We start from the raw sequence: 14,187 nt of genomic DNA on the forward strand, positions 1-14,187 counted from the left end.
ATTACATAGTGGATAATATATAGTTACAAATGATACTTGCCAACGTGACTAGTGAGCCAGTCCAAAAGGATTTTTAGGAAAAGTAAGTAATGCAAACATAGTTCATCGCTTTTTAAGTAGTTAAGATACTATGATGTACATTTTTGATAAATATTTGCAATACTTTTGAGCACAGCCCAGATGGGACTACACTGAAATAGTAACAATACGCTGTGAATGGAGGAAAGGAGAGAGAGGTTTGTGACATAGCTTTTTTGAAAAATAATTCAGGGGGCCAAATACTTTTGAGCATAGCCCAGATGGACTTACTTTTAAATCTGATATTCTTTTATCTTCCATTCTGTTCAGAGAGAGTGGTGATCCCTGCCGATCGCACTTCATGGTGGTCTTCTAACTGTCATGTACAGACCTCAAATGAGAGGAAGTTGGATTACTACAATAGAAAAGTGAAGAGGAACCTGATTCCTACTGGCCAAGAGCAAATTGTCTGAGAGCAATGGAACCCCACAGCTATTTGTTTAGAGCATCATGACTGTTAGACCCAACTGGCCAAGAGGTAAGTGAGGGATGGGAAAGGGACGAAATGGGATGTGATGGGAAAGGAAGGGTGAGGAAGAGATGGAAGGGGAGGGGGGAGGGGAGGTAATGCGAGGTGAGGGGAGGGGAGTGGGTGCCTCAGCAGTAATCTACCACCAGAAAAAAATTGCTCACATCAGCGATTTTGGGCAGAAACCATACTGCTACCCAACTGACGAATTAGGACCTGTTAGGTAGAAAGTGTTCAGTGAACTAAGCACCTGTTCCGAATGTAAGAATGTATTTTTTTTCGCTACCTGAGATGCGAGCTGTCGCTGTAGTGATGATCCTAGTATTACGTGCGTGACAGCAATATTCTTGTAACAGTACTGTAACTTAACAATTTATACTTGTAGCCCCATTTTCCTTGCACCGAAACACGACGGTGTAGCCGTCTTTGGTAAGGACCTCACTTGGTCTTATTAGGTAATATTACAGGATGACTCAAATGAAGGGGACATTTTGGAATAGAGATTAATGGCGAGAACAATTACTTTCAACATATTTATTTATGTCAACGTATAGTACAGAGTATAACACTGTTGAATGTCAGAAGCATTTTTATTTCTCGAATATCGAATCCGATATATGTACTCTCCCTCGGTGCACACATTCCTGCAAACTGACGGGAATATTTTACTTGGCTCGACCTATAATTTCAATAAGAATCGTGGAGAATTTCTCTCGTATTCTTGCTTTAAGTTCTTCGGTGGTAGCACGTCGAGTAGGGAAAACCGCCCTGTTAAGGTGCCTCCCCCCCCCCCCCCCCCAAAAAAAGAAATATCACATGCTGTCAGGTCAGATGATGTTGGTGGCCATGAAATATCACCGTGTCTTGAAACGGCACGGTTACTAAACAATATCGCATAGCTCGCATCCTCATCCGTACCGAATGTGGCGTTGCTCCATCATGTTGAAACCAAATCTTGGCAGGCAAAAGGGACACTTGAAGGGCAACAGCACCTTCTATCATGGCAACATACCGAACAGACGTTACAGTGGCTGCGTATGCACCGTGTTCAAAAAAGTAGGGGCCCATAGTGCCACCCAACGACATGGCGCACCATACAGTAGCCTTACTGCTGTGCAGTGGACGCTCGTGTAGCTGACGCTGATTTTTCTGAGACCAATAGCGAAAATTCCGTCTATTGACAAAGCCACTGAGTGAGTTTCGTTCGATATCCGCAGGTTGTGTAATGAAACTGTCGTCATGGTGCACTTTCGCTAACATGCGTTCAGCATATTGTCAAGGCATTAGCAAATCGTTGAAGTTGCTGATCAATCTGTAAGGTTGTAACTTCACTTTCAGAATTCGTTGAACATTCGAACGATGCAACTGTAGAAACTCTTTGTAATGCTGAACAGAGCACCGTGGACTTCTTACGAAAGCATTTGACACAGCCTCGGTATTGTCTCCCGTACGAGATTTCTGCCCGCGGACTGGGTGCTTGTGTTGTCCTCACCATTTCATCACCATCATCACCATTCGTGACAGTGGCTAATTGGACTATGTCAAAATTGGTACTTTGTACGGGCGCTGATGACCGCGCAGTTGAGAGCCCCACAAACTAAACACCATCCACATCATCCCATACGAGAGGTTCGGGGTCTCCTTGCAGATTGCTTCTTCTACGCAGAACCCGTTACTTCAAAACTGCTGACGCAACTGTTGATTGCACGCGCTGAGGGAACACGACCATGCTGTTCGATGTTGAAATGACGCCGACATTCTCGACGCGCGGTCTCCACACTTCCATTCGTGTAATAGGCTCTTCCGCAAAGGGACTGTGCACACCGTTACATTGCTCCATGGTTACTCTTTACTAAACGGCAAGACAGTGCGATCAGCATCCTTCATGTCTTTCGGTGCCACCTGCCTCGCAGCGTTGCCACAACACGTTCCACGACTTGCCATTCTTTTGGGCCACCCTGTATTACCATGAAGGAGTTTTGTCTTTCTTCTGAAGGACTTTTCAGAAGAGACAATGACAATTTAATTCAACCTATACCCAAGACTGACAACCCTAAGTCGCCAGGTGACTACAGGCCGATCAGCATACTACCTGCAATATCTAAAGCCCTAGAATACATCGTCCATGAACAGCTGACGGATTACCTCAAAACTCATAACATCCACAACAAATATCAGTCAGGCTTTCGAAAGCACCATAGTACAGCAACTGCATTAATCAAAGTAACTGATGACATTAAACACGCTATGGACAGACGTGAAGCTACCATCCTAACACTGCTTGACTTTAGCAAGGCTTTTGATACAGTTGACTTTGATATATTACTAATTAAAATGAAACAGCTGAATTTCTCAAACAGCGCTATACACTGGTTCGACAGCTACCTCAAAAACAGAAGTCAACAAGTCATTTGTGGGTCGGAAAAGTCATCATGGAAAAACATGCGCTCTGGAGTTCCCCAAGGCTCCGTCCTTGGTCCATTACTCTTCTCACTGTACATTAATGATATTTCTTCAGTGATTCACTCCTGCAACTACCATCTATATGCCGACGACATCCAACTGTACATAAGTGCAAGCCCCAAGAACATTGCTGACGCAGTAGCGAGTATGAACGCAGATCTTTGCTCTGTTTCTCGATGGGCACAGAACCTAGGTCTGAAACTAAACCCCAAGAAATCCCAGGTCATACTTATATCTCATCCAAAGTTAATCAGTCGGTACTTTCGCGAAACAGTCCCTCAAATACTCCTCAATGGTACCCAACTACCATACCAAAAACAGTAAAAGACCTTGGAATAATCTTGGATAAACACCTAAACTGGGAAGAACAAACAGCCACAGCTTGCCGGAAATCGCTCTCCTCCCTACATGCAATTCAAAAATTTAGAAAAATATTTCCAACCCATGTTAAACAAAAATTAGTCCAAACACTAGTCTTGCCTAATCTTTACTACTGTGATGTAGCTCAACACGGCACAAATAGTGAAAATTCGAGATGCCTCGAGCTAGTGATGAATGCTTGCGTTAGATACGTATGCAATATACGGTTGTATGATCATATCAGTCCTTCATACTCCCAGCTAGGTTGGATACGCCCACATAAGGCACGCGATCTCCACACGATGTGCTTACTTCAACGATTTCTTAGCCACTGGTGCCCCCAATACTTATCTTCTCACATTAAACACCTATCATCATTCCACAACCGCAATACCAGATCGGATACATCTAGCATCTTGGCTGTACCTTTACATAACACAAAACCTTTCTCTGTGTCATTCTCCATCTCAGCCATACGACTATGGAACGCGCTCCCCTGTGATCTGCGTCTTATCCAGAACCACTTAACATTCAAGAGGGAACTCAAGACTTACATATTAGGAACGGTATAGCCACCATTGTCGTGCCCCTCTCATCTTTTTCTTTCTCCTCTCCATCATAGCTTCGAATTTTACCATTCTATTTCTCCTCCTCTAACTTATCTACCTTTTCTATATCTCTTTCACCCCATTCTATCGTCTTATGTCTCTGCTTGATGAGAATAACTCACAAGCTGCAAGAATATAACGAGAAAATTCCCAACTAGCAATAGAACTGACATTCATAAAAGAAAAAATATGTTCACTTTCCTATACATAGTCATTACTATTATTATTATTCTTGATTATTATAATTACTTTGTGATTGTTATAATTATCATTGTAGTACTTTTATAACCTCTAATTTTTTCTGTAACATTAATACTGTATAACATGTTATATGTCCTTAATGTTCTGTAGAAACTGAAATTTGTTGAATCTGAGTATGCCTGGTTAGGTGTAAGAGAGGGCCTGAAGGCCCTAATCTTGCCAGGTAAAATAAATGCATAAATAAATAAAATAAATAAATATTAACACTAATGAAGTTATTGTATTGCTATGTTGAGTAATTGGTGCACCTTAATGAACGACTGATAAAGGAGATTTTACGTAATAAGTCTACGAATAATGAGATTTCAGAATTTAAAAAATGCGTTTATTTCTTGTAACTGTCAGTACGACTGTAAATTTTGCAAATCAAAGTAGCAGAACATAAATAATTCATTTGATACACATCTGTCTTTGTGGCATGTCTACCTTTCAGGATCTGCAATAGCAACGAGGTAGCACTGGAGAGCGATTCGGTATCGGGTGTCCTCCACAAAGCTGCTCCGCCACAGAACTAAGTTAGTCTGCTTAACAGCACTCCCAGAGGGCCACTGCTGTCCGAGTTCGGACGTAAAGTTAGGACCGCCCGGAAAGCTTACCAGCCAAGTTTTACCTCCGCTACCAGCGGTCTGGCTCGTTGCCCCTTCAGAGCGCTGAAAAATATTCGCCATTTACAGTATTTCCTATCTAGTGTTTGCATTTTACGGCGTAAATAATCGTTATCCTTGAAGGAAATAGCTGAGAAAGTTTGGGATGATGTGCATTATAGTCACTGTAACTTACCGTGGTTCAGTCTCCATGTTAGCAGTGACAATGTTTCGTTGTATCTTCATCAAACGAATAGCTTTTCCGTACAGTAATAAGAAGATAAATGCTGTATGGTAAAACAGAACCACCCATAGGTATATGAGTGTGGTTGCGAACTTTGTACCCCTTGGGGGATGCTTTAACTAAATCTGATACACATGCAACTGTCAAACTGGAAGAAACTCTTGTAAGATAAGACACCTTCGAATCTCCAAAACGAGGAATATATGAAAATAATAGATAACAACTGATATTAGTGTCAAATCAACAGCTTTTGGGGTCGCTAAATTGGGTGATGATAGCCTACACTAACTTGTTTATACAAATGTAAATAAAATAGCCTTCGTTGCTTTCCTTGTGAAATAAAAAATTTTGATAACTAGCACCCAGATATACATGTATTGATGACTGAAGATTTGTGCCACACTGGGACTCGAACCCGGATTTCCTCATTTCGCGAGTAGTCGCCGCAACCATAAAGTTGTCTGAACACACATTCATGACTGACTCACATTTTTCCAGCGATCGTAGCGCCTATGATATCCATGTACTGTTACTGGAGGTTCTCCCATGGGGTATGTGGAAAAAGCAGCAGGGCCGTTGCTACGTGTTTTGCCGCCGTGGGTGAGAACTGGAAAACGACGCCCCCTGTTTTCTACTACCGTCGGTCTTCCCGATATCTCCTCCACCTCCAGCACCACCAACATCCAATGGCACTACAATTCAGATATCGTATTACACTTTTAATCTTAAATTAAGGTGACCAGATGCCCTTGTTTTCTGGGGACAGTCTCAATTTTCATATCTTGTCCTCAGTTCCTTTAAAATTGATCGAGTACAACAAATGTCCTGAGTTTCCATTTTTTTATCTGAATATTTGAAATTTTCCAAAATAATTGAAATAGGAAGGAGGTGTTGAACAGTTACTAATTTTATTTAACTGTAACGAAATAGACTAATAAAGATGTGGAACTATTGTCTGGTGCGAAAGGATCTTTCCTCGAATTTAGAAACTATGCACTACAGATGGAAGACATGCCGAAGCATCAGACTTGGTTACTTTGATAATCGTAGTGTCATTTGGTTTCTGTTTCCACTGAAATATTTTTAGAAAGAAGAATTCAGCATTCACTTTCTTGCGATTAAATAAATAAATGGCACGTTTTTTGCATTTTATATTGAGAATTCCCCAACTTTCATTAGCCACTCCGTCGGCGCAATGGTCTAAGCTACTGGCCTCTATTCACTAATTCGAGAAGGGTCCGTGTTCGAATCCTGGTGATGCATGGGTGCAGTGTTTGTCTAAAGGCACTGTCTCTTTCCCCTCCTTGGAGTCCGTGGCCGTAAATTGGGGACGGGCGACTGCTTATAGACCACTGAGTTGCTCAACGTGGTTTTTAAAACCTTAGTCAAAAGTTATCAGTAGCAGCTGCTTCAGTTTTGAGGTAAGTAGAGGCAATGTGTTTACTGTAGTCAAAGTAAGTAAAGACTTATTAAGTAACTGTACCGGATGCTTTTGAAAACAATTCGGTGTTTCAGTTTTTCCTCTTTTTCATTATTCCTCCTCATATACTCAATGTTTTCGCTCTATGGTTTGAAATTAACGTTTTGCGCCATTCACCGCCACTAAAATTTTGCCTCCCTAGGCCGCTGGCTTGTCCTGGCTAATGGTAGGAACGGACCTGACTGGGGGAATGGAGTCGATCGAAAACCGAGGCTTACGTCGACTGGGGGTTGTGGGGCCGCGGTTTCGTAAGATCTGTTCTCCCCGGTGTGATAATGAGAGACTTAGCTCATGTCTCTTTAGTTTGTTATTAATGACAGAAAAAAGGGGCCATCAGATTATTCTTGTGATAAACTGCCTTCAAATAGAGTAAATATCGTTTGAATATATCGGCCAATCTGTTATTCAATCAAGGAATGGCATTTGCAGTTACTTCACAAACAGCAGCATTAATGATCTTGGAGTAAGAGCCAAATTAAAGTTACCTCTATGAAGAGTAAACGAACAAAAAACGTTAAGCTGTATTTTCTACAATGGAATAAAATTTTACAATAAATTGCGCAAGGAGATTAAAGAGAAACTAAGTCCAAATATTTTATGAGTCAGTAAAACCATACCTCTTGAACAATTTATTCTATAAAATATGGGTTTGTTTAGATAACGTACTGCAGGAAGCGGTAAAAAATTGTAGGGATAGTGGAAAATTATCTTGCTGCAAAGTGCCGCTTGTCAAAGAAGTTTATGAGACGTTATGTAGTCACAGTGTTGTTTATTCTAAGTTTTTACTTTTGGTCACTACGTGTAACCAGAGATGTATTTAACGCATTGCCTCTGTAGTTGCGCATTCGTAAATGTTGGAATAAATCTTGTCAAATACCCAACAAAATCATTATTATGCAATTGTCATTCAACACTAAAGTACATAATTTAATCTAACTTACGTAATATCCTGTGCATAGGACCTGTAATGGATAATTCTAATTGTTTCCATTTTATTGAGTTTAACATGGGCTGTGGTTGGTGTGGGTGGGGGGGGGGGGGCTCTGAGCACTATGGGACTTAACATCTATGGTCATCAGTCCCCTAGAACTTAGAACTACTTAAACCTAACTAACCTAAGGACATCACACAACACCCAGTCATCATGAGGCAGAGAAAATCCCTGTCGCCGCCGGGAATCGAACCCGGGAACCCGGGCGTGGGAAGCGAGAACACTACCGTACGACCACGAGCTGCGGACGGCTGTGGTTAGTGATTTGATACAAACGAATAGTGTAATACAGGGATAGTCAAGCTTTTTATACCTACTGTCCACTTTTGTGTTTCTGTTAATAGTAATATTTTCTAATTGCCCACCGGTTCCACAATAATGGCGATGTATAAAGTGGGTAAGTGTCTATATAAAATTTACAGATCAGAATTACAATGAGTTAAATCATATAGTAATAATTACTTATCACATACTTTATGTCAAGCTTTCGTTATGTTTGTTGGAATAAATATTTATAAAGTAACTTACTGTACTTTAAAATTTTTTTCATTTATGCTTTTCCGTACATAGAAATATGAAGACTGATGAAATAAATTTAGGTAATGAAGTTACTAATGAGGTGCATGAGGCTTATGCTACGAAATGAAATACTAGATATGTGGCTCAATTTGTCTTAACGGACGAAGGCCTCGTCTTTCTGAAATAATAAGACAGGTTTTTCTTTGGTAGTAATATGATTATCAGTCCTTCAGCATGATTCCACAAGAAATGAGGTAGGGAAAGGTATCAATAAACTTGATATAATTTTCCACATGTTTGGATATTAGATAGGCTCTTTTATATTTTCCCATAAGTTTTAATGTCCACCACTATCGAATTTATCTATCCTTTTTTCATTGTACTTAGTTTTTAACTTCTCTCTGGCAAGTTGTATCAGCCTCCTCAATAAATATAAATGTAAATGTCGTGTGACTATGGCCTCCCGTCGGGTAGACCGTTCGCCGGGTGCAAGTCTTACGATATGACGCCACTTCGGCGACTTGCGTGTCGATGGGGATGAAATGACGATGATCAGGACAACACAACACCCAGTACCTGAGCGGAGAAAATCTGCGACACAGCTGGGAATAGAACCCTGCTGCAATGGAGGCAAGCACGTTACCAGCCAGCTAAGCAGACGGACAGTATTCGTGGTACAAGGATTTTCAACCAGTCATACACCTTCAATTTCAAAATACATTCAAATCGTTTTTCCGTGTCCATTGAGTTGGCTACTGAATCTGTCAATACCCTTGTCTCTTCAGTAAACTGTATCGAAGTAGTTCAAGTTTTTCAGTAAATAATCACATAATACATTGACAACATATAAGAGTTTCATTATCTCCTTGAGGCTCAAAATTAACATCGTGAAGTCTCTTGAAAGTATCTGCCAAATCAGGCATCATTCTTCACTGTTTCTATTCTTGACACAGATAGATCTCTGTATTATATTCAAAAAACTTTTGTGATTGTATAATGAATGTAATACTGCAAAATGAGGAAAATATCGATCGTTTGACAGGCAAAAAACGTCTGTGTGCAAAATTAATGTAATGATATCTCCATTACTGTCCTGGAAAGCATGTCAAAACTTTCAGTCACTTTTTGAATAAAATTTGATCTTGTATATGGTTCGAATTGTTATAGTCGATGATAAACAGAGATTTTTACTTAGATTTTTCCTACAACCTTTTTTCTGTACACTACAAAATGAATACTTAAAACATTTGGAACATCTTTCTTCAAATAAACAACGACAAATCCACAATAGAATCCTAGCATTGATGGTGCTGCATCAGTAGCGTATAAAACAGTATTATTAAGAGGGATACTATTTTCTATACAGTATGATTTCACAGGTAAAGTATAGATAATCGTGCCATATTTGTAATGGGATTTGTTGTGAATAGCATTTGTTCACCTAATGTATTGTTTCCATTAAAACAGCGTACATATGCCATCAATAAAGCATTATTATCTGCAATGACAGACTCGTCCAGCTGAATTCGCCATACCCACACCTTGCCATGGGATGGCCATATTGTGTACCGTGATTCGTCACTAGACACAATGTTTTGCCACTGTTCAATCATCCAATGTTTACGTTCCTTACACCAAGCGAGGCGTCGTTTGGCATTTACCGGCGTGATGTGTGGCTTATGAGTAGCCGCTCGACCATGAAATTCAAGTTTTTTCACCTCTCGCCTAACTGTCACAGTACTTGCAGTGGATCCTGATGAAGTTTGGAAATCCTGTGTTATGGTCTGGATAGGTGTCTGCCTATCACACATTACTACTCTCTTCAATTGTCGCCGGTCTCTGTCAGTCAACAGACGAGGTCGGCCTGTACGCTTTTGTACTGTACGTGTCCCTTCACGTTTACACTTCACTATCACATAGGAAGCAGTGGAGCTAGGGATGTTTAGGAGTGTGGAAATCTCGCGTACAGACGTATGACACAAGTGACACCCAATCACCTCACCAGGTTCGATGTCTGTGAGTTCCGCGGAGCGCCCCATTCTATTCTCTCACCATGTTTAATGACCACTGAGGTCGCTGATATGGAGTAACTGGCAGTAGGTGGCAGCACAGTGCACCTAATATGAAAAACGTCGGTTTTTGGGGCTGTCCGGATACTTTTGATTACATAGTGTAGCAAGCAAATAGTTTACATCCTTAACTGTTTCAGAAATGCTTCCACCTCTGGCGAGTAAGCCACTGCTTGTGCCCTTTTGAATGTCAGATAAATCGCTCTGTATGACAACGACTGCACTGTTTTCCACATTCCACTGACGTTGACGACAAACGTAGGCGGTGGTCACATTAATGCGGCTGGACAGAGTAGTTCTGATCTTAATTCTCTATAACTACGTTCTAGTCCAGATCTTAATTCTCTATTACTAGATTCTAATCAACTAATTCCGGAGCCCAACTTGTTAAACATGGCTTCAATCGCACTGAGCCAACTCAGGTTCCCATCATTAGATTCGCTTCCTTTAAGCCTTACACTCTTTGTTGATATTCTTTGAAAGAAAATTGAAAAATTCGGCTGATTTTGAAAAAAAAATTACAGGAGCAGGTTTCGAACAAGTACCACCACCAGCGCGGTAGCCATAAACCTTTTCCGCTGCGTTACGCTGACTTCCTAGAAATATATCTGATGTTACTGATATACAAATAACGCAATAAACTTCAAAATCGATATCCTCTAAAACAAGGACCCGTCGCTAAAAAACCGGATAGCCAGGTACTCAGGGTAAGTGCGTCTACAACATATCTGAAGCGCATCAAAATCCGTGATTTACAGTATGGAGGGTCCCCTTGTGAGCTGCGTGCGCGTCATGCTGCGTCATCCTTAATGTGTTGGCTGCCAACATGGTGTAACGTTTTGCTGAAGGATCCGCGAAAAGTTGAACTGCGGCCTGCAACCAAAACCTGCTCGCTGACGTTGACAGACGTGATTTCTCGTACTCTGTCACGGCCGGCAGCGCCCTCACATGGCTACTCCTGCCACTGACGTCTGCCACCTGCGACTGTGACTCAACTGCTCTTTGTCGCCGGCTGAGGTGCTAATCAGTAAATGGTCCTCTTAGTGAGAGAGGTACTACTAGCCTGTACCGCGTTGAGAAGCTCTCTTAAGTTTACGAGTACGAAATATCAGGACGTGTGTTATTAAGAATTATGATGCAATGTTCGTTTCGACATGCATGTCTGTCCGAAGGAACATTTGATCATTCTTCTTAATAACACAGGCACTGCTGATCGCCAATTCCAGCCCCTCGACTCTCAATAAATATGTCCTTCGAGCACGAGAATATACGCAATGCACGAGTGCTGGTTGCAACACATGGACGATGACGTATGGAAGTTTGAGTCTGGTGGTGCTTCATGCACAGATAGCCAAGGCAGTTAAGGCGACTGCTCTTTTAAAGTGGGAAGTCTGGGTTTGAGTCCCAGTCTGGCAGAAATTTTCATTGTCATGATCCCAATATACAGCCAATGGTGTCTCATATTAGCGACAGCGAATACATTTCCTGTATCACCAACGATTAGCACGCGAGCACTGCTGCTCTCGGCTACCCTGCAGACCACACAGCCACACTGTCTGCGACTGGACTGCCTCGTTGCTGACGTTCACATCCATACCTTCTGCATGTTTCGCCAGCCGTCGTTGAATCACCAACACCACCTGCTGACTGCAATCGATGGGTTTCCTCTTCTCTCTTGACTAAATGTTGCCTTTCTTGCCCTGGCCTAAGGGATCACCCGTGTGGCAGTCATCCAGACGCTGCGAGCACTGACTGCACTTGCTTTCTGGTATATGATCTACCAAATCACCCACAGAACCTGGAGTGCTTAATTGGTCGGTATCGCACAATGGAGGGGTTTGTATAAAAACCACCTTAGAATCACAGTTTGGTAATGGCTGTTGAGTCCTTAATACTTTAAATGTCTCTGAATACTCAGAAGAATATTGAAGGAAAAACAGCATCTACTGCTGTCGTTAGCCAAAATCCCAAAACTCTGAGTGAGATTTTCAGTCAAAGAATAAACAGAAAGTTTGTAAAAATGTTTACTAATCTATCAACATTGCCCTTCCTGATCCTGAAAAAGTAAGTACATATGTAAATCATCGAATTTTCCAACTGCCATATCACCAACGTTCCACTAGAATCATGAAGAACCAGCGGTTAAATTTTGCAACTTTGACTGTTGAGTATGTAACAAATATTGGTACTGGTCAGCACAATGAATTCACTCTTTCCATCTCTACCGTCCAATTGTTACCTGATCCGTTATTCATTTTCATATTAAAATGGGACGTTAGCCCATGTGGTTACTTCACAATCGAAAAATCTGGATGGTTACACTACAGGCAGAGTGTTACAACTTTTTTAATATAGAGTGTGTTCTGGCTTTCATCAATGTTTTTTAGAATTACCACAATTTTTAAAAATCATTTTAGGAAATACAGTTAAGCTTCGTAGTGTTATGGTACAGAAGGAGAAGATGTAGGAAATTAGAAATTTTTATTAAATCTCATTTGAACTGCCATAGGCAACATCAAGTTAAGCCAGAGACATAGGCTTAAGTGGGAAGCATACCAGAATGTCACAAGTGGGTCAGGCCATCGAAACATTATGAGACCATCTGCAGAGAGAGAAATACGCATCTAGGAGAAAGAAGACTGTGATAGGGAGATGAGGGGCTAGAGACAAGCATGTTCAGTAGTTCGTAAGACATGGTGCAAGAAACACTATCTGCTACACAAGAACACATAACAATGATCGGATGTAGCTGTTAACAATCAACAGCATGATCCGTGATAGGAATTTTTAAAGCTTCTTTATAATAAACTGGAAATCACTTCGATTTATTCCTGACGTTCGCTTCTAGCCACTCCTACTACTGCAAAACATCAAGGGCTAGTGTCCAATACTGTGTTTCTTTCTCATTTCATGATGCTGATCTGTCCACCTGAATCTTCGACGATGAAATCATTTCCGCAGAATATAAGTGATCATAGTTGTGAATGACTAATGAGTGAAAATGAAAGAAAATCAGACCAGATTATTTGTTTTATTACTTGGCTAATGGGGGATAGTATTAAGCCATCCACACCACTGTGACCCAACACCAAAAGAACAGTCCAGCTGTAAGAGATTGTGCTCTTGTTTCTTTCTACAGTGACAGCGGGAGTGGGCCTGATTTCCAAGTTTGGTGAATTCCAAAAAATAGACCAGGCTACAGTTGAGGAATATTTGGAAAGGAGAGCCAATTCCATTTTTAATAGAATTCGCCAGGGGACACATCCATACAACGATCATTCTGGGTGTTCCCTGAAGTGCTCAGAAAGGACGAAACTTTTGACGTGAATTGTCATCTTGGTGAATTTCCTAAATAATTAAATGTGAGGTGATAATTGTCCAGAATTTGGGAAGTTATTTCTGCAGTTGCAGTTTCTCAGGATCATAATGGAATGGTTGGTCAAACTGTAACTTCTGTCCGCTTATGTGAAACATTAACTAAACAATTAATCAAAATTTTAACAGACGTAATTTCTATCACATTAATTCCTCAACCACTATTTACAACTGTAATTTGCCATTCCTACACCGTTACGCCCAGTTCGCAAAGAGATGAGTTTTCACAGGGTGGCTAGTGTTATGTCCAGTGTGCTGATGTTGGTTACTCGTGTACATTGCTTTGATTATGCACTCGACATCACTGGAGCTTCTTCACATGCCCTTTCATTTATGCTGATGACTTTAAGGATGACTGTGGAGTGAAATGCATGTTTGTTATCTGCGAGGAGCGTTTTACATATTGAGTTTTGGACTAAAAGCCTACAGTCCTCTTGAAAAATGATACTAAATGTTCAATTAATATTTTTAAACAAGTTTAACCTGGATTTTCAGCCAATTTTCATGCACGACTCCCTGATATCGCAGTCTGATTCGGAAATTCTAATAACAACGTTAATGCCCTTACAAGCATAACGGAAATTTATTTTAAAAGTTTTTGAAAGAAGCAGATTAATAACTTTTGATCAATAAAAGTGTTACATTAATGCGTAACTGTGTAATGAGCTTAATTTTGTGGATAAAAC

Source organism: Schistocerca cancellata, chromosome 9 (genome assembly GCF_023864275.1).
Source record: "Schistocerca cancellata isolate TAMUIC-IGC-003103 chromosome 9, iqSchCanc2.1, whole genome shotgun sequence".
Lineage (NCBI taxonomy): Eukaryota > Metazoa > Arthropoda > Insecta > Orthoptera > Acrididae > Schistocerca > Schistocerca cancellata.